Genomic DNA, 21,835 nt, shown 5'->3' on the forward strand with positions numbered 1-21,835 from the left:
ATCAATATATAAAAAAAAGACATATATGTGTTAAAAACACATGTTTGCCGGGCATGGTGGCTCAAGCCTATAATCCCAGCACTTTGGGAGGCTGAGCTGGGTGGATCACGAGATCAAGAGATCGAGACCATCCTGGTGAAACCCCTTCTGTACTAAAATACAAAAAATTAGCTGGTCATGGTGGTGCGCATCTATAGCCTCAGCTACTTGGGAGGCTGAGACAGAAGAATCGCTTGAACCCATGAGGTGGAGGGTTGTAGTAAGCTGAGATCATGCCACTGCACTCCAGCGTGGAGACAGCAAGACTCAGTCTCAAAAACAAAAAAACAAAAAACAAAAAACATGTTTATTGTGTGTGTGCGAGTGTGTGTGTGCATGTACATATCCCACATAAACAAAATGTCTCGGGCACTCTATAATTTTTAAAAGCACAAAAGATTCCTGGCTGGGCATGGTGGCTCACACCTGTAATCCCAGTGCTTTGGGAGCCTCAGGCCAGTGAATCACTTGAACCCAGGAGATCCAGACCAGCCTGGCCAAAATAGAGAAATCCCAACTCTACAAAAAATACAAAAAAATTATCTGGGTTTGGTGTCGGGTGCCTGTAATCCCAGCTACTTGGGAGGCTGAGGCAGGAGAATCGCTGGAATCTGGGAGGGGGAGGTTGCAGTAAGCCAAGATCTAGTCACTGCCCTCCAGCCTGGGCGACAGAGTGGAACTCTGTCTCAAAAAAAAAGTACAAAAATTCCCAAAACCAAACATTTTGAGAATGGCTACATTAGGACAATCTGTGGCAAAATATACAGGAAATGAAGTGTTAAGGATATTGGTAAGAAAGTGGCTGAAATGATAGTCCTGGAACCTTGAATTGAGAAGAGAGAAGGAAGGGAAAATTTGAGGACATCACAAGGCCCGCCAGTGCCCTGACGCTGGAGCTCAGGTATAGCGGACACTCCAGAGGGAGCCAGAGGTCCCAAACTCCGAGTGGACTGTTTGAATTTCCAATGCAAAGATCGGACCTATCGGGGATGATTGAGGTCTGAGATTGACCTTGGAGGAGGTGGAAGAGGCAGCGGGAAGAACTTTCCTGGAAAAGGGGACTGCACAGGTCCCCCTAAAATCACCAACTGGCCCAGAGGACGTTTTGCCTGCCAAGGTGTGGACGTGATGGGGGCGCGACTGTGTAGGTGAGCCCGATGCTACGCCAAGGTAAGCGGGACAGGTACACGCGTGGGATGGGACGGAGTGTTCGTATATGTGGCATGTGATATGTACTGAGGGGACGTGGGGGACACTCAGATGAGGGGTCTTTGGACATATTCGTGGCGCATGTGGATATCGCTGGTGTCCGGAAAAGCGGAGAGAGAATTCGGAGCGTGGAGCGTGTGCGTGCGGGAGGCGTCCGGTGTCCCTGCACCTGGCGTGTGGGGGCTGGAGCTATTGGCAGCCGAGGGAAGTGGCCGGAGGAGCCGGGACCGTGCGGGTGGCCGGGCCGGTGGCGGCCGGTAAGCTCCGCCCGCGGGCGCTCCCGGGGCTTCCCCGCCCCTGAGCCTGCTCCCTCCCCCTTGGTCTCGCCGCGCTCACCCGGTGTCCCAGTGTCACCACCACTCGGCCGCCGCCGCCGCCTGCCCAGCGCGCACCGCCGCCTCAGCCACCGCCGACAGCGCGCATCCTCCGTGTCCCCGCTCCACCGCTCGATCAGGTATGACCGCGACCCCCGACTCGCACCCAGGGTCCCACGCGCTGCCCTGAGAACCTGCGCGCCGCGCCTTCTACCCAACCCCGGCCCGCGCGCTCCTGTCCCCGCCTCAGTTTCCTACGGGAGGGCGCTTGGGTGCCTGTCTGCGGCGCCCGGGACCCGGCCTAAGGACTGAAGCTGTTGGGGGCAGAGGGGAGAGCTAGAGGCTGGGAAAAGCCCCCAGGGTGCAGACGGCGGGACAGGGAGAGGGTCCCCGGCGTGTCTGGGACCTCAGAGACGGCTGCAAAATCCTGACTTGGGGCGGGGGCGGGGCGAGAGGTTGTTCAAGAGGTGACAACAATGAAACTCGAGATCGCTTTCTACGTGCTGGGCACCGCGCAGCAGAGCGCCTTGCTCAAACGACCTAACTTCGCTCACAGGCTATCCCTGTGGGGTGGTTCTGGTTCTCTTACTGTCCCCATTTTGCAGAGGTGCAAACTGAGGGTCAGAGGGTGGAGAAGCTTTCCTAGGTCCCAGGAACAAGTTGCTGAGCTCAGATTTGAACCCAGGCAGTCCGACCCTGGAGCCTACCTCGTGGGCTGTCAGTCGCGTCTGGGGAACCTGCGTTTCTTCTCTAAGTGTCCCATTGGGGTGGTGCTGGGGAGGAGGCCACATCCGAAGGCTCTGTGGTTGCCCGCGCTGAGGACTGTGCAGCGCTAAGTTGATGTATGGAGAATGTCATGTGGCTTAGGTGTGCGGTGGAGGGAGAGGATCTGGGATATAAGACAGGGACATTCTCCCCCTAGCGTGGAGGGAGAAACTGAGGCACAGAGTTTAGGGAGGAAGCAGCAGAGAGCTCCAGTCCACAAAAGGCACATCTTCCCATTCACCTCCACCAGAGAGTGGTGGCAGAACAACCAAGGCTGGCTTTGGTCCCTGGCAGCCCAGCTCTCACAAAGCCCACGGAGGATGGGCCTGAAAGCTCCCATTGACCTGAGCATCCCTGTCTCAGATCCGAGCATCCATGAGTGACCCAATCTGCCTGACCACTGAACTGTGTAACTCCATGCGGCGAACACAGGGATCCATTCTTCTTTGCAGTAATCTTCCACTGCTGCCCTCCCAGCTCCCCAAAGGTAATCACCTCATAATTTGGGGTGTTTCCTTCTAGACATTTTCTTCCACCCGCACAGTCATATATACATAGCCATAGAAAATGTGTAAAATTCTTATTAATGTTGTAGGTGGATATTTAATAGAAATGGTACAAACTTGAGAGGCTGAGGCAGGCGAATCACTTGATGTCAGGAGTCTGAAACCAGCCTGGCCTATATGCTGAAACCCCATCTCTACTTAAAAAAAAAAAAAATTACAAAAATTAGCCGGACATGGTGGCTGAGGCAGGAGAATCGCTTGAACCTAGGAGGTGGAGGTTGCAGTGAGCTGAGATCGTACCACTGCACTCTAGCCCGGGTGACAGAACAAGATTCTGTTTCAAAAAAATAACAAATTTAAAAACAGGAGCTGGGCGTGATGTCTCACACCTATAATCCCAGCATTTTGGGAGGCGGAGGCGGGTGGGTCTCCTGAGGTTGGGAGTTAAAGAGCAGCCTGACCAACATGGAGAAACCCCACCTCTGCTAAAAAAAAAAAAAAAAAAAAAAACCCACAAAATTAGCAGGGTGTTGTGGTAGGTACCTGTAATCACAGCTACTCGGGAGGCAGAGGCAAGAGAATCTCTTGAACCTGGGAGGCGGAGGTTGCAGTGAGCCAAGATGGCACCACTGCACTCCAGCCTGGGCAACAAGAGTGAAACTCCATCCCAAAGGAAAAAAAAAAAAAAAGCAATAGAAGTAGAAATGGTACAACCCACCTATGTCACTCTGCAACTTGGCCCCTGTCATCTCCTTATCCATGCTGCTGCATATAAATCCAGCTTATTTATTTAAATTACTGCATGGATTCCCACCATGGACATGCCTGCTGATGGGAATTAGGTGACAAAAATTTTCAGGCTGGTTTTTATATCAGTGTCTTCTACAAATTGTTATCTTGGGGTTAGGTTCAATTTCCTGTTCTTTATCCTAAACTAACTTTGCAGGATCTGAATTTAGGGGATGAGGTCCTCTATTTTCTACTGCTCACATACAGACCCATGCATACACACACACACACATGCACATATATGTGTACATATGCATGTTCACACACGAGCACACATTGTGCACATACGTGAAACACACAAGCATGTGCACATGTGTGAGTACACATTTACAGGTGTGCGCACACACCTCTATTCTGTCTATGGCCAAGGACAAACACCACACTCTCTCTAGCTGCAGTCTCTGCTGGTCCCAAAGGCTAGGACTCAGCCAGGCCACTAGCTCTGCCTGGCCATGCCCCAGTGGGCAGAGGTTCCATCAGGGGCCACCTCTAGGGGTTCTCTCTAGATGCCCTCCAATGCCAAACTCACCCTCCAATAGCAGACAGGAGTTGAAAATCACAGACTGGCAGATTGGACTGTCCACGGTCCCATTTGTGAACCACAAAGTTTGTAGGTCCAGACTGTGGCATTAAGAGAGGGTGTCTGCTCTAGACTGCGTGATTGGACACTTAAGAGTTTGGTGGAACCCATGATCCGGGTAGATAAAAAACTAGAATCAGAGACACTACATTATAATCCCAGCTTCACCACTTCCTAGTTCCACTGCTCACATACAGAACCATGTACGCACATGCCCCCACCCCACTACCACTGTGTTAGCTAGAGTTCAAAAAAAAGGGCTTTTGTATATGTATATAATACATATACACATACAAAAGGCATATACATATGTATATGTATATTATTTACATACATATATGTAAATAACATATACATTTGCTAGGTGTGGTGGCATGTGCCTACAGTCCCAGCTACAGGGGAGGCTGAGGTGAGAGGCTCCCCTGAGCCCTGGAGGTTGAGGCTGCAGCGAGCTATGATCACACAACTGGACTCCAGCTTGGGCAACAGGGTGAGACCCTCTCTCAATAAGGAAGAAAAAGAAAGAAAAGAAAAGCTGGCAATGCCAGGCCAGACATTTAGCTGCCCCCTTACATGGAGTAGGCACCCTGCAAGGCATGACAGTCCCTACCTGGCCCTCCACTCATTCATAAAGAGCAGCTAATATAAAAGGTAACACCACAGACTCCACAGCCAGTCTCAATCTCCCAGCAATGCAGTGGATTAACTATAGTACTTTCAGGCCAGGCATGGTGGCTCACGCCTGTAATCTCAGCACTTTGGGAAGGTGAGGCAGGAGAATAGCTTGAACCCAGTAGGCAGAGGTTGCAATGAGCTGAGATTGCACCATTGTACTCCAGCCCGGGTGACAAGAACAAAACTCTGTCCCAAAAAAAAAAAAGAAAAAAACACCAGTTTCAGGCAAATTGTTTAGCGACTCCATTTCCTTATGCGTAAAACAGGCATAATAAATAGCACTTGCCTCAAAGGGTTATTTTGGACATTAAATGAGTCAACACACATGAATCCCTCAGCACAGTGCCTGACTCAAGTAAACACTGTCTAAGCATTGCTGAGGCTGATGCTGATACTGGTGGTGTTACCTGCCTTCCTGGTCCCTGTAACAGTACATTTATACTTCAGTTATCTGGCCAAGGACAGGAAGGGAACATTTCAAGGAAAGGTTCAAAGAGAAGGGCTTTTTAAGGTGGGTTTTAAAGGATGAATAGGAGTTCTTCTGGAGCAGTGGAGTGAGAAAAGTATTCCACGCAGAGGAAACAGCCTTTACAAAAGCCTAAAGGCATGGCCAAAGGAAGTATGTTCAGGAAGTGATGTAGTGTATGGTCACTTTGTAGTAGGGTGTGTAGGAGGAAAGATAGGAAGATGTATCTCGGGAATGAGAAAAGGAACTTGAGGCCGTGATGGGGCATGAGGCAGGAATAGGGATGAGCATTTCTTGAGTAACTACCTTGTGCAGGTGCTCTTGTAATCGTCACCCCTGTACTCCTTATAATGCCCTGGGAATCATATTTTGTGATCTGCATTCTACAGACGAGTTAGACTGAGGCGTAAGAAGAGCAAACCACTTGCCCAAAATCTTGCAGTGGTCAGTGGTAGGGCTGGAGTCGGACAGCACATCTGTCTGATTCACAGCCTGGGAGCCCTCTCTGAGCCTCCGTTTTCTCATTGTAAAGTGGAACGAGTACTAATAAAACCCACTGCATGGGTGTATTGGGAGTGTTTGGTGACAGGATGAATTCACACTTTCTAGCATAGAACCTAGCACATAGCAACTGCTGCTGTTATTTTACTGAAATAAAGCCTGTGCTCTTTTTTTCTTTTTTTTTTTTTTTTGAGACAAAGTCTCACTCTGTCGCCCAGCCTAGAGTGCAGTGACACGATCTTGGCTCACTGCAACCTCCACCTCCCAGGTTTAAGCAATTCTCCTGCCTCAGCCTCCCGAGTAGCTGAGATTACAGGCTCCCGCCACTGCACCCAGCTAATTCTTGTATTTTTTGTAGAGATGGGGTTTCACCATGTTGGCCAGGCTGGTCTCAAACTCCTGATCTTAAGTGATCCAGCTTCCTCATCTTTCAAATTTAAAAATACTAGCTTTTTTAAAAAGTAGAGGCTTTCATCGCAAAAAGACAAATATTATCCAAATATTATATGATTCTTCTTATATGAAGTACCTGGAATAGGCAAATTCATAGATAGAAAGTAGAATAGAGGTTACCAGGGCTGGGGGGGTGGGAGGCAGGGGGTTACTGCTTAGTGGGTACAGAGTCTCATTCTGTTTGGGATGATTAAAAACTTCTAGAAATGCACACCTGTAACCTGGGAGGCCAAGGTGGCTGAATGGCTTGAGCTAGGAGTTCAAGATCAGCCTGGACAACATAGTGAAACCTCATCTCTACAAAACAGTACAAAAAAATTAGCTAGGCCTGATGGTGTGCAGCTATAGTTCCAGCTACTCGGGAGGCTGAGGTGGGAGGATTGCTTGAACCCAGAGGTTGAGGGTGCGTTGTGCCATGATAGCACCATTGCACTCCAGCCTGGACCACAGAGTGAGACCCCGTCTCAAAAAAAAAAAAATTCTGGATATGGATAATAGTGAGAGTGGTTGCAGTATACTTAATACCACTGAACTATGTTCTTACGACTGGTGAAAATGATAAATGTTATGTTATATATCTTGCCACAATAAAAAAAAAATTGGAGGATGCAAAAAACAACCAGCTAGGGGCTTTGACATCAGAATGTTTGGTTCCAATCTTCGGTTCTATCACTTCTCAGGTATGTGTACTTGATCAAGTGGCTCTACCTCTCTAAGCCTCAGTTTTCCCATTTGTGAAGTGGGGTTACCTAAGACTGCTGGCTTCACAAGAATCCAGCAAGGATTAAATTACTTCATCTACAAAATGCTCTCTCTGCGGGCCTGAGGCTCTTGTAGAAGGTCAGGATTGGGAGAGTAGGGAGGCTGGAATCAGCAATTGGACCAAATAGTAAGACCAGCAGATTCGCGTGGAGCAGGGATCTAGGGAATTTGTAAAAGCCTCAAGTCTGGGCCGGGCACAGTGGCTCTTACCTGTAATCCCAGCACTTTAGGCCAAGCCAGATGGACCTCTTGCACCCAGGAGTTCAAGACCAGCCTGAGCAACATGGCAAAACTCTGTTTCTTTCTTTCTTTATTTTTTTATTCTTTAAGTTCTGGGGTACATGTGCAGATCATGCAGGATTTTTACATAGGTATACACATGCCATGGTGGTTTGCTGCATCCATTCCCCCGTCATCTACATTAGGTATTTCTCCTAATACTATCCCTCCCCAAGCTCCCCACTCCCTGCTACCCCTCCCCTAGCCCTCCACACACCCCAACAGGCCCCAGCGTGTGATGTTCCCCTTCCTGTGTCCGTATATTCTCATTGTTCAACACCCACTTATGAGTGAGAACATGCAGCGTTTGGTTTTCTGTTCTTTTGTCAGTTTGCTGAGAATGGTGGTTTCCAGCTTCATCCATGTCCCTGCAAAGGACATGAACTCATCTTTTTTTACGGCTGTATAGTATTCCATGGTGTATATGTGCCAAATTTTCCCTGTCCAGTCTATCATCTATGGGTATTTGGGTTGGTTCCAAGCCTTTACTATTGTAAACAGTGCCACTATGAACATACAGGCGCATGTGTCTTTATAAAGAATGATTTATAATCCTTTTATATACCCAGTAATAGGATTGCTGGGTCAAATGGTATTTCTATTTCTAGATCCTTGAGGAATCGCCACACTGTCTTCCATAATGGTTAAACTAATTTACACTCCCAGCAACAGTGTAAAAGTGTTCCTATTTCTCCACATCCTTTCCAGCATCTGTTGTCTCCAGATTTTTTAATGATTGATTGCCATTCTAACTGGCGTGAGATGGTATCTCAATGTGGTTTTGACTTGCATTTCTCTAATGACCAGTGATGATGAGCATTTTTTCATGTTTGTCGGTTGCATAAATGTCTTTTTTTGAAGTGTCTGTTCATATCCTTCGCCCACTTTTTGATGGGGCTGGCAAAACCCTGTTTCTGTAAAAAATACAAAATTAGCCAAGTATGGTGGCATGTGCTTGTAATCCCAGCTACTTGGGAGGCTGAGGCAGGAGGATCGCTTGAACCCCAGGGGCAGAGGTTGCTGTGAGCCAAGATGACACTGCTGCACTCCAGCCTAAGCGAAAGAAGTGAAAAACCCTGTGTCAAAAAAAAAAAAAAAAGTCAAATCAAATCTGGATATTTATATCACTTTGTATTTGCAAATTTAAAAAGAAATTCTGTTTCCATAATGTAAATTGCAAGATGTAGACTCAAACAAAATCTTGTTGGCTGATAGGAGTACATAGAAGATGCAGCAATTCTTTACCTGGGGGCCGCTAACCTGGACTGCTGGCTCTGCCACTTATTAGCTGGGTGACCTCAGGCAAGTTACTTAATCTCTCTGTGCTTCAGTTTTCTCATCTGTAAATGGGAGATGATAAGATTCTCACTTCGTCAGGAATGCTATGAGGATTAAATGTGTCAAGTGCTTAGAACAGTGCCCAAAACATAGTAAGGCCTCAATAAATGTCTGTTAAATAAATAAACTTGAAACAAGGCCTCCTCTTTGAGGAGGACAAAAACAGGGAAGGGATGCCCAGCTGGAAGACTGAGGCTCAGAGAGGTTCAGAAACTTGCCCTGGGGACACACAGCAATTACAGAACCTGAGTTTCACCCCAACTCTCTCTTCCCTGGTGCCTCCCTGACTGGGAAAATCTTTTTTTTTTTTTTTTTTTTTTTTGAGACAGACTCTTGCTCTGTTGGCCAGGCTGGAGTGGCATGATCTCAGCTCACTGCAACCTCTGCTTCCCGGGTTCAAGTGATTCCCCTGCCTCAGCCTCCCAAGTAGCTGGTATTATAGGGTTGCACCACCACGCCTGACTAATTTATGTATTTTTTGTGGAGACGGGGTTTCACTATGTTGGCCAGGCTGGTCTCGAACTCCTAATCTCAAGTCATCCGCCTGCTCTGTCCCGCCTGGAGAAGGGACGAGGGTAGAGAATTGATGGGAGAGCTCTGGGCTGAAAAGCCAGAAACAGCTTTATCTGCAGAATTCAGGGAAAGTTGAAATCTCAGAATTAGGGCCTTGGGCAAGTGGAGGGAGGGCGGATATTCAAGTGGATGACAATCTGGTTGTTTACAAGCTGCTGGCTGTTGGAACAGGAGTCTAGCCGGGCCTCACCTCCCCTGATCCCTTGGCACCAGATGATAGAGAGTGGCGCCATCCTGGCCACAGGGTGGTGAGCCCACTGGGCAGATTCCCTCCCCACCCGTCACAGAGAGCAGAGCCTGGAGGAGAGCGGTGGTGGAGGGGAAGGAGGCTGCACATTTTTCTGCATTTGGGTGGGAAGAGAGATGACGCTTTCTTTTCGATACAAAGCAGTTCTCTTGGCAATTCATTCATTCATTCAAAAAGTATTTAGGGAGTGTTTCCCAAGTGCTATAACACTAGTTCACAGGAATCTAAACACTTGGAGGCAAGGTTTTCTGTGTTTTGTTTACTGTTGTTGTCCAAGTTCCCAGTAGATGCTCAGTGAACATTTATTGAATGAATGAATGAATGAATGAATGGTGGATGGACGCATTCCAGCATTGGGCTAGACACTGAAAATACAGTGGTGACCAAGCCACATCTCTCATCCCGCAGGAAACTCCATGGACCCCCATCTTCTGGTCCCCTCCCCATCTTCACCCCTAATCTTGAACTCCCAGTAGGGCCCCACCAATGGTGGCTGGGCCTGAAATGGACAGGGCTGCAATTTTTTTGGATTTATGATCCAGCTGGCTAAAAACTCTGTCCTGAAGACCCCTCTACAAAGGATCTCATTCACTTGAGGAGGTGTGGCCAACCTTGTCTGGGAACCCTGTTGTTTGGTTTGTCTAACATACAAGGAATGAACTGGTCTCAGTTTCTTTTTCAACACGTGATATGGTTTGCCAAATCAACTCTGATGGGGCCCATATGGCTTTCTCCCCTACAGTAATAATAATAATAATAGGCAGTTTTTTGTTTTTTTTTTTTTCAAAGTATAACTACATGCCAGGTGTTGTGTGCTTTCTTTCATTGAATTCTTTTTTTGGGGGGGGGATGGAGTCTCACTCTTTTGCCAGGCTGGAGTGCAGTGACACCATCTCGGCTCACTGCAACCTCTGACTTCCTGGTTCAAGTGATCCTCCTGCCTCACCATCCCTAGCAGCTGGATTTACAGGCATGTGCCATCATGCCCAGCTGATTTTTGTATTTTTAGTAGAGATGGGGTTTCACCATGTTGGCCAGGATGGTCTCGATCTCCTGACCTCATGATCAGGAGATCCTGCCTTGGCATCCCAAAGTGCTGGGATTACAGGCATGAGCCACAGTGCCCGGCCTAAATTATTTCAGCAACCATATGGGGTAGGTATAGTTCTTTAAATTATTAATATTATTTTTACATTTTTCTTGTTTGTTGAGACAAGGTCTCACTCTGTTGGCCAGGCTAAAGTGCAGTGGCTCCATCACAGCTCACTGCAGCCTCTACATCCCAGGTTGAAGCAATCCTCCCACCTCAGCCCCTCCAGTAGCTGGGACTGCAGGTACACGACAGTGTGGCCAGCTAATTTTTTTATTTTGTCTTTTTGTAGAGAGGGAGTTTGCCATGTTGCCCAGGCTGGTCTCAAACTCCTGGACTCAAGCAATCTTCCCACCTTGGCCTCCCAAAGTGCTGGGATTACAGATGTCAACTGCCACGCCCAGCCAGATACAATTATTATCTGCCTTTTACACACAGAAACTGAGCTCTCTCACTGCAGGATTTCAATGTATCTTTACAACAATCCAGCAAAACAGGTAATGTAATTGTCTGTATTTTGCAGACAAGAAAATCAGCTCAGAGAGCTTAAGTAACTTGCCCAAGGTCACACAGAACTGGCAAATGGTGTGTCTGGGATTCAAACCCAAGCAGTTTGACTGCAGAGCCCACTCTATTCACCCCAGCCTGCCTCTCCTCGGCTTCTTGGTGTCATCTGAGAGGTGAATGTGGAGAAGGAGGGGAATTCTTTTCTCTGTGACATGGCTCTCGAAGCCTTTGGTTCACCCACAGCCAAGTGTAAGGTTTCGCCTTTTCACAATGCCAGGAACCACCCTGGGTCACTGTGCAGGTGAAGATTTTAATCTTCCCCAACAAAGAGGGTACTGAGCTCCTGGCCTTCAGGGCACCACATTCCCAGCCTTCTAATTTCCCTGGAGGCCTGGCTTCCTCAAACCAGATGGTCTTCCTAGGGGCTGCGGGGGTCCTGGACCCTGGGCCTCCCTCCCGAGGTTTTGGATCCAAGGCTAACCACTATTCCGGCACAAGACCAGGGCCCAGAAAGGCAAAGCTGGGTTTCAGAGGTTGGAAGGAAATGGAAACAGAGCAGGAAACAGAAGGAGCTAAGAGAAAAAAAAGTCACTGTTCTTTCCCTTTCTTATCTCTGATTCATGCCTTTCACCTGGTGTTTGGCAAAGAACATGTTTATTTAATAAACCGCGATGCCATGGAACCCATTCTGGAGGTCTAGGGCACAGGGAGCCCAGCTGACCCAGCATGTATAAGCACTTACTATAGAACAGGCATGGGAGCCTAGTGCAGTGGCTCACACCTGTAATCCCTGCACTTTGGGAGACCAAGATGGGAGAATTGCATGAGCTCAGGAGTTTGAGACCAGCCAGCTTGGACAACATAGTGAGACTATCTCTATTAAAAAAAATTTTTTTTAATGAGCCACATGTGGTGACACCTGTAGTCTCAGCTACTTGGGAGGCTGAGGCGGGAGGATCTCTTGAGCCCAGGAGTTCCAGGCTGCAGTGAGCCATGATTACGCCACTGCACTCCAGCCTGGATGACAGAGACCCTGTCTCTTAAACAAACCAAGTACGGGCATAGGGAGCAATGTTTTGCCTGAGTCTTCTCTTTTAATCTGCACACAATAAACCTATCAAATAAATACATCCCCATCATCACCATTACCATCTTCATGGTCACCATCACCAACACCCTCCTCCCCACTATCACCATCGCCATCCTCACCATCATCACCACTACATCATTCCCATCTTCACCATCACCATCTCCACCCTCACCATCCTCACCATCATGATTACCATCACCATCATCACCATCACCCTCACCATCACCTCCATCATCACCATCACAATCTCCATCCTCACCATCATCACCATCACCCTCACCATCACCTCCATCATCACCATCATCATCCTCACCATCCTCACCATCTCCATCCTCACCACCATCACCATCATGATCACCATTCCCATCATCACCATCACCTCCATCATCACCATCACAATTTCCATCCTCACCATCATCACCGTCACCCTCACCATCACCTCCATCATCACCATCATCATCCTCACCATCCTCACCATCTCCATCCTCACCACCATCACCATCATGATCACCATCCCCATCATCAACATCACCTCCATCAAACCATCACCATCCTCACCATCACCACAGTCAGGATCACCACAATTATCACTATTCTCACTATCATCCCCATCACCATCACCATCCTCACCATCATCACCATCATGATCCCCACCACCATCATCACGATCACCTCACCATCGCCTCTGTCATCACCATCATCATCACCATCACCATCCTCACCATCACCACCAGCAGCAACATTATAGTTACTCACATGGCTTCCCAGACCCAAGACCCAGCCCACAGCTGGGGTAACAGACCCAAAGGACATGATAACACCTCATCTCCTAGAAAGATGGCAAAAATTTGGGCTGTAAAGTCTGAGAGACCTAAATTTGATCCCTAGCTCTGCCACTTTTGAGTTGTGTGACTTCAGGCAATTGGCCTAACCTCTCTGAACCCCACTGGCCTTGACTGTAAAATGGTAATGATCACAGTTCCTCCTCACAGGGCTATGGTGAGAGGCACATGAGCAAATGCCTGTGAAGCCCTAGCGCAGGACCTGGCTGAAATCATAAAAGGAAAACAAACACAGAAGCGCACTCTGCAAAGGGAGCAGCAGTGAAGGGAATCACTCAGGGCGTCTGGTCGGGAGTTCCCAGCAGCTCAGTCTCTGGATTGCAAGAAGCAGGTGTTGCTCAGTGTGAGAACGGGCACAGGAGAGCCAGCATGGGGACACAACTGGAGAGACCACTCAAGGGCCCTTTTTTCTTCTCAAGGAGCCAGGGTGTGGAGGGGTGGGAGGGGAGCTTTTGTGTAGAGCAGGGTCAAGAGTTCGGAGCTGATGCTTCAGCCAATCCGGAATGAGAGAGATCAGGGAGCAGGATCCTTTTCTAGGCTGCACAAAGGAGTTCTCAGGGAAAACTCCTTCCTGCTCCTATCCCAAAGGGTCCCCCAGAGCTGCCAGCACACACCCCTACCGTGCATGATGCTATTTCCTTCTGGGCTCATCTCCCTTTTTGATGATTTGCTTCTGAATAGCAATAAAGGTGGGCACCCAAGATCAATGCTATCCCAGGGAATCCTGAGGGGCTTGCCGCTGGCCTCTAGGGCTGCCACAAATGGCTGTGGGGTTTGTGTGCTGCTGACTCCAGGGATGTCACTGTCATTCACATAGACTACATACATGATGAAGAATGCTCCTTGGAGTTGTATAGTACACAGCCTGCACAACCATACAGGGCTGACCTCCAGCCTCCTTCCTGCAGAGGGTACAGAACTGTCTTGAGTGCCTCAGCTCCAGCTGCAACTCAAGGCAGAGAAAGGTTGAGTGGTGTCTACATGTCAATCAAGATGCAAACAGCACAAGTTTGCTGCCCAAGGCTTGTTCTGGAGAAGATTGCGTCTGGGCATTATGGTGACTGGTGATGATGGTGGATTACTGATTGTATTTATTGTAGATTATCCGGAATCAGTATAGCAAAATGGTTATGAGAGCAGGCTCTGGAGCAAACAGACACAGTTTCTTTCTTTCTTTCTTTTTTTTTTTTTTTTTTTTTTGAGACGGAGTTTCACTCCTGTTGCCCAGGCTGGAGTGCAATGGCTTGATCTCGTCTCACCGCAACCTCCGCCTCCCGGGTTCAAGCAATTCTCCTGCCTCAGTGTCCCAAGTAGCTGGGATTACAGGCGTGCACCACCATACCCGGCCAATTTTGTATTTTTAGTAGAGACAGGGTTTCTCCATGTTGGTCAGGCTGATCTCAAACTCCTGACCTCAGGTGATCCACCCGCCTAGGCCTCCCAAAGTGCTGGGATTATAGGTGTGAGCCACTGCGCCCAGCCCTTAGACACAGTTTCAATTTTGCCCTGCTACATACTCACACTGTGTGACTTTGGGCAAATCACCTGACCTCTCTGTGCTTCCGTTTCCTTGTCTAAAACACAGGTATATAATAATATGCGTGAGGGCAGTCTAGCTCTCCCTGTCTTGCAAAGCAACCATGAGAAGGAAATGAGATAATGTGGATAAAGCTAAGCACAGTGCCTGCTGCACAGTAAGTGAACACTAAGGACCAACGAAATCGCCAGGCAGAAAGGTGGGGTGCAGAGTCACCCGTTGGAAGGCAGCTCCCTGAAATCCCGCCAGCATGATGGAGGATTTGGGGCCCAACCTGAAGTCTTTGGCCTAGGGCCAGATCAAGTTGGTACTTGATTGGGTCTTGTCAACATAACCTTTTCATAATCAAGTGCTACTAAGGTTTCTGAGATTGTGCAGAGGCGATTCTGTGCGCAAACACCAGGAAGGAGAAGAAGGCCTGCAATCTGGGCTTCCTCGCCCTCAATTAACTCCTCCAGCCTAGAGGTCTGCAGACTATGGCGCAAAGGCCCATGTTTGAGCCACCAGCTGTTTTTTGTGCAGCCTGTGAGCTAAGAATGGTTTTTACATGGCTGGAAAAAAGAAAAAAAGAATCACATTTCATGACACAGACAAATCACATGAAATTCAAAATTCAGTGTTCATAAGTGAAGAGTGGTTGAAATATAGCCATGCCCAGTCATTTACAAGTTATCTACGGCCGCTCTGGCACTGTGAGGGCAGCACTGAATGGCCACAATGACTGTATCACCCAAAGGCTAAAATACTGCTGTCTGGCCCTTTCCTGAAAAAGTTTGCTGACTCTTGCTCTAGCTTTGTGGCTCCCAAACTCTGCGGCACATATTATCGAATTATCTAGGAAACATTTTATTTATTTATTTATTTATTGAGACAGAGTCTCTCTCTCTGTTGCCCAGGCTGGAGTGCAGTGGCAAGATCTCGGCTCACTGCAACCTCAGCCTCCTGGGTTCAAGCAATTCTCCTGCCTCAGCCTCCCAAGTACTTGGGATTGCAGGCGCCCACCACACCCAACTAATTTATATATTTTTTTGTAGAAACACGGGTCTCAAACTCCTGGGCTCAAGTGATCCTCCCACCTCAGCCTCCCAAAGTGCTCGGATTACAGGCGTGAGCCACCTTGCCCGGCCACGTCTCAAATGTTGACATGCACACAAGTCGCTAGGGGTCTTATTAAAATGCTGATTCTGATTTAGTAGGTCAAGTGGGACCCAGATTTTATGGCTCTAACAAGCTGATGATGCCAGTGCTGCTGGTTCTGGTGCCATACTTGGAAGAGTAAAGTGGTAGGCTGGTGATTCTCAAACTTTAGCATGGCCAGAACCTCCTGGAAGGCTATTAAAACTGAGGATTTGCCTGCCTTTCTTTCTTTCTTTCTCTCTTTTCTTTTCTTTTCTTTCTTTTCTTTTCTTTCTTTCTTTTCTTTCTTTCCTTCTTTCCTTCTTTCCTTCTTTCTTTCTTTCTTTCTTTTTGAGGTGAAATTTTTCTCTTGTTGCCGAGGCTGGAGCGCAATGACATGATCTTGGCTCACCGCAACCTCTGCCTCCCAAGTTCAAGCTACTCTCCTGCCTCAGCCTCCCTAGTAACTGGGGTTACATGCATGCGCCAACACGCCTGGCTAATTTTTAATTTTTTTTTTTTTTTTAGTAGAGATGGGGTTTCTTTTTTTTTTAATTTCAAAGTCTCATTTTTTAGTAGAGATGGGGTTTCACCATATTGGCCAGGCTGGTCTTGAACTCCTGACCTTAAGTGGTCCTCCCACCTAAGCCTCCCAAAGTGCTGGGATTACAGGCGTGAGCCACGGCACCTGGACAGAGGATTTGCCTTTCTAACAAGCTCAAAGGTGATGATGTTTCAGCCAGTCTGGGGTCCAGACTTGGAGAACTGCTGACCTCAGCTCTGTGCTGACTCTCCCCTAGGGTGGGGGAACCCTGAGGTCCCACAGAACGTGGTATTTTTACCCTCTCTGAGGCCTGACTCCTTGACATCCAGTTCTCAAGGAGGGAATTAGGTGTCAGTTGGCTTTTTCAGTCAACTGTCTCTTTGACCAGACTCAAGCGGCTTCCTCATGTTCAAACCCATGACTTAAAGATATAATTGGAGTTGGGAGGGAGTAGTTCTTGTCCATGTGTTGCAAGCCTCTTCCCCATTCCAGGGGGTTCTGATCCATGCAGTTGACAGCCGAGGCCCCCTCCGAGGAGCTCTCACATTAGATACCACAATGGGCCTCTACACAAACAAATTTGAGCCCCTGACATGAGGTCTTTGGCAGGCCCTGACTTTCAGCTTCAGGCCTGGAGCCCCAGGGATGAGAGGGGAAGGCCACGCTCCCACGGAGAGCTGTGACTGCTACAGTGTCAAGGACAGGGGCAGGGCTCTCTCTCGGGTCTGGCTGGGCCCAGAGCCTACGCCTCAGCTGCCTTGAACAAAAATGATCACCTAAGCCCCAGCCGGTTTGCCGGAGTCCTTGAACTTGAGGGTGCTGTTGGCCAGATCTGAATGGGTAAGCTTAAGGAGATCAGAGATTATGAATTGCTGAATTCTCTTCCTGGACTTTTTTATTTTATTTTATTTTATTTTATTTTTGAAAAAGAGTCTCACTCTTGTTGCCCAGGCTGGAGTGCAGTGGTGCGATCTCAGCTCACCACAACCTCCGCCTCCCAGGTTCAAGCAATTCTCTTGCCTCAGCCTCCTGAGTAGCTGGGATTACAGGCATGTGCCACTACAATTTTTAGTAGAGACAGGGTTTCTCCATGTTGGTCAGGCTGGTCTCGAGCTCCTGACCTCAGGTGATCCACCTGACTTGGCCTCCCAAAAATGCATTACAGATGTGAGCCACCGTGCCTGGCCTATTTTATTTTTTTGAGACAGAGTCTCACTGGGTCGCCCAGACTGGAGTGCAATGGTATGATCTCAGCTCACTGCAACCTCTGCCTCCAGGGTTTAAGGGATTATTCTCCTGCCTCAGCCTCCCAAGTAGCTGGGACTACACCACACCCAGCTAATTTTTGTATTTTTCATAGAGACCAGGGTTCACCATGTTGGCCAGGCTGGTCTGGAACTCCTGACCTCAAGTGATCCTCCCGCCTCAGACTCCCAAAGTGCTGGGATTAGAGGCATGAGCCATGGCACCTGGCCTTCCTCCTGGACTCTCAGTAGTCTCATCTGCTTGCCTCTTGCTGGGACTTCCTCTTCCTCTGAAGGCCCTGCCTGCAGGTGGGGTTGTGAGCAGGGATGGTGTCTACTGTCCCTCCCAGGCAGGGCCATCAAGTCCCATAGGACGAGACAGCACAAAGAGCCTGTACCCTGGGAAAGGCAGGGGTATCACGGGGGCTTGGACAGGCCCTCAGGCAAACCCTTGCTCTCCAATCTCCAGCGGGGTCACCCTGAGTGGCTGTCTATGTTGCAGAGGCAATGACGGCTCCCCCCACCCCCGCCACGACTCAGAGCATTGACTCAAGGATTAAACGAGATTATGGCTTAAAGTGCCATGACAATTCCTGGCACATTAAGTACTCAACACACGGTGGCTGCTATCATCAGCATAATAATAGATATTGGCCAAACACAGTGGTTCACACCTGTAATCCCAGTGCTTTGGGAGGCCGAAGCAAGAGGATCACTTGAGTCTAGGAGTTTGAGATCAGCCTGGACAACGTCCCTGCCTCTACAGAAAAGATACAAACATTAGCCAGACATGGTGGTGTGCACCTGTAGTCCCAGCTACTCAGGAGGCTGAGGAGGGAGGTTCACTTGAGCCGGGAGCCAAACATTGAAGTAAACTGAGATAGCACCACTGCACTCTGGCCTGGGTGGCAGAGTGAGACCCTGTCTCTAATAATAATAATGGGTGTTAATTATGATGATTTAGTTATGTAAACTGCCCCTACACAAACTCTCTTCCATTCCCTTGGAGGCTTCCAGATACAACAATTTTTTGTTTTTTTCATGCCTGAAAAGCGCCTATTTGGCCGCACCTATGTTCATTCCCATATTAAACCCACATGTAAGTGCCTACAGTATGCTGACCATTGATCTAGGTCAGCACTATCCAACGTGCATACAACACAAGCTACAGATTGGAACGGCATAAACAATGTAAAATTTTCTTTATTTTTCTTTATTGAGACTCTAAACTGACACCCAGGCTAGAGTGCAGTGTGACATGATCACGGCTCGCTGCAGCCTCAAGCTCCCTGTTCCAATGGTCCTTCCACCTGAGACTCCCAGGACTGCAGGTGCACACCACCATGCCTGGCTAATTTTTTTTTAATTTGTATGTTTTGTAGGGGCAGGGCCTTGCATGTTGCCCAGGCTAATCTTGAATTCCTGGTCTCAAGCAATCCTCCTGTCTGGGCCTCCCAAAGTGCTGGGATTACAGGCATGAGCCACTGTCCCTGGCCCAACAATGTAAAATTGTCATAGCCACATTTTAAAAAGTAAAAATAAACAGATCAAACTAATTGTAATAATATATTTTATTGAACCCATATATCCAAAATATTACTTCAACAATATAATCAATATTAAAAATTGTTTGTGAGTTTTTAATTATTCAATATGTCTTTTAAAATGTTTAATTGTGGAAAATAAAATTTATGCTGTGACCATTTTTAAGTGTACGTTTCAGTGGTATTAACTGAATCCACATTACTGGTCCTCAGAAAACATTCTGGGTGCCAAACATGGTGACTCACTCCTGTAATCCCAGCACTTTGTGAGGCCAAGGTGAGTAGATCACCTGAGGTCAGGAGTTCAAGACCAGCCTGGCCAACATGGTGAAACCACATCTCTACTAAAAATACACACACAAAAAAAAAATTAGCTGGGTGTGGTAACATACACCTGTAATCCCAGCTACTCAGGAGGCTGAGGCAGGAGAATTGCTTGAACCCAGGAGGCAGAGGTTGTAGTGAGCAGAGATCACACCACTGCACTCCAGCCTGGGTGACAAGAGTGAAACTGTGTCTTAAAAAAAAAAAACATTGTGGGGCTATGGAGGAGGGAGGATGACCTCCATCACAAAAGACTCCTTGGAGGAGATGGCACTGGAGCTGGGCCTGGAAAAAGGTAGAGGATTTGTGGGTAGAGGTAAAGGTTTTGCTCTACAGGACTGAGTAACAGCAGGAGTGAAAGTGCGGTGGTGGGAATCCCCAGGGTACCCATGGGCTCCGGCGTGTGGTTGCGTGGGTGTGGGATGCAAATGAGAAGCGTCTCATAGGCACTGATCTCTCTCAATGACAGACACTGCTAGGTGCTTCATATTTACAATTTAATCTTCACACCAACCCGATGAAGTCGGTACTATTTTCCCCTCATTTTACAGATGGGGAAACCAGGGCACAGAGAGGGTGAGTAAATTCCACAGGGTCACACAGTGAGTAAGTGACTGAGCTGGGATTCGAACCCAACTTCTTAACCACTACCCAATTGTAAAGGAGAGTGCGGGGAATTAAAGGAGACATCTAGGCTGAGACCAGGTTGTAAGGTGTCTTGGAAACCAGCTAAGGGTTTGTGGGGGGGGGGCGGTCTTTATTCTATAGACACCAGGAGCCCTTGAAAGTTTCTGACAGGAATGTGACATAGGCAGCTAAGCCTCAGGGAAGTGGAGTCAAAGACTGATCTTTCATTTACCAAGCAGGGAAATTCCTCTTACAGCACCAGTCCTTTTTTTTTTTTTTTTTTTTTTTTTTTTTCAGTCAGAGTCTCTCACTGTCACCCCGGGCTGGAGTGCAATGGCATGATCTCAGCTCACTGCAACCTCTGCCTCCCAGGTTTATGCGGTTTTCCTGCTTCAGCCTCCTGAGTAGCTGGGATTACAGGCACCTGCCACCATGCCAGGCTAATTTTTTGTATTTATAGTAGAGATGGGGTTTCACTATGTTGACCAGGATGCTCTCGAACTCCTGACCTCAGGTGATCCACCCACCTTGGCCTTTCAAAGTGCTGGGACCACCTCACCTGGCCCAGCACCAGTCCTTCCTAAAACGCCTTGCAATTAAGTATCTAAACTCAGCAGCCACCTACACATTTCATCTTTCTTTCTCTCTAATAAATTACAGTAGCCAGTGTTCATTCAACACGATATGATGAGAGCTTTATATGCATTTTAACCTTAGATAACTGAGGCTCAGAGAGGTGATGCAATTTTGCCAAGATCACCCAGCCAGTAAGAGATGGGATGAAGATGCTACTTAAGCCTGCCTAACTCAAAAGCTCACTTTTTCTTTTTTTGGAGACAGGATATCACTGTGTTGTCTAGGCTGGAGTGCACTGGTACAATCATATCACTGGTACAATCATATCACTGGAACTCCTGGGCTCAAGCAAACCTCTTACCTCAGCCCCCCAAGTAGCTGGGACCACAGGCATGCACCACTTCACACAGCTATTTTTTTGTTTTTTGTTTGTTTGTTTGTTTGTTTGTAGAGATGGTGGTCTCACTATATTGCCCAGGCTGGTCTGGAACTCCTGGCTTCATGCAATCCTCCAACACTGGCCTCTCAAAGTGCTGGAATTACAGGCCTGAGCCACTGCTGCCTGGCACATTTTTAATAATAATAGGATCATTTCTGTTTCCCAAAGTGAAACAGAGAAAGAAAACCATAGCTCAACCTCCTACATGAGCCGCCAAACATTATCAGGTTGACCTTATTTTTCTGACTCAGTTCTGGGACACTGCCTTGTATTCCCAGTGGAATAACCACCTCCCTTCTCCCCCTCTACCCATCCTGCCCCACACCCCACACAAAGCCTTGGCAGAAACTACCCTTTCCAAGTGGCCTCCAGCATCGGCAGGGAGAGAGCAGGTGAAACTGACCACACACTTCCCTGCTGGCTGTCAACACACACCACCCATCCTGGGCAAGTGGCCACTTCCATGACTGGGGAAGGGCAAGGCCATTGGCACCCCTAAGTCTTGGGTGTCCACTGGGACACAATGACACGGCTCCTGGCATGAGGCCTGGTGGGCGGGCGTTTTCCCGTGTAATTGAACTTGTACAGGATAAAGCCTGCTGTAGCTGAGCGCTCTGGCAATAAGGAAAGCAAACACAGCAATAAGACTCTGTCAACAAGGTTATGGGAGAAAGGGGCCATCCCGGAAATGCAAGTTCTGGTGCAGCCACCTCCTCTGAAATCCCTTTTTGGTTCACCCCATCCCCAATAGGACAGGTCCAGAAATTGTCAAAAGAGTTGTCAGGCTGCTAGAGACCCAAGGCAGAATTTTCTAGTGGCTTGAATACTCTCTCTTTTGGTTGCTTTATGATTTTTCTTT

The 21,835-nt window shown here is 48.1% G+C and overlaps 1 protein-coding gene across 2 annotated transcripts in view; it reads left to right on the forward strand.

Annotated features, from left to right (window-relative positions):
* Positions 1-1,539: 1,539 nt before the first annotated feature.
* Positions 1,540-21,835, forward strand: part of SCNN1B (sodium channel epithelial 1 subunit beta) — a 76,045-nt gene continuing 55,749 nt past the window's right edge. For both annotated transcript variants that reach the window (XM_017534388.2, XM_017534389.2), the window contains exon 1: positions 1,540-1,702. The gene's annotated coding sequence lies outside the window, so the exon portion shown is untranslated. The remainder of the gene's footprint in view (positions 1,703-21,835) is intronic.

This window comes from Cebus imitator, unplaced genomic scaffold (assembly GCF_001604975.1).
Source record: "Cebus imitator isolate Cc_AM_T3 unplaced genomic scaffold, Cebus_imitator-1.0 Scaffold85, whole genome shotgun sequence".
Lineage (NCBI taxonomy): Eukaryota > Metazoa > Chordata > Mammalia > Primates > Cebidae > Cebus > Cebus imitator.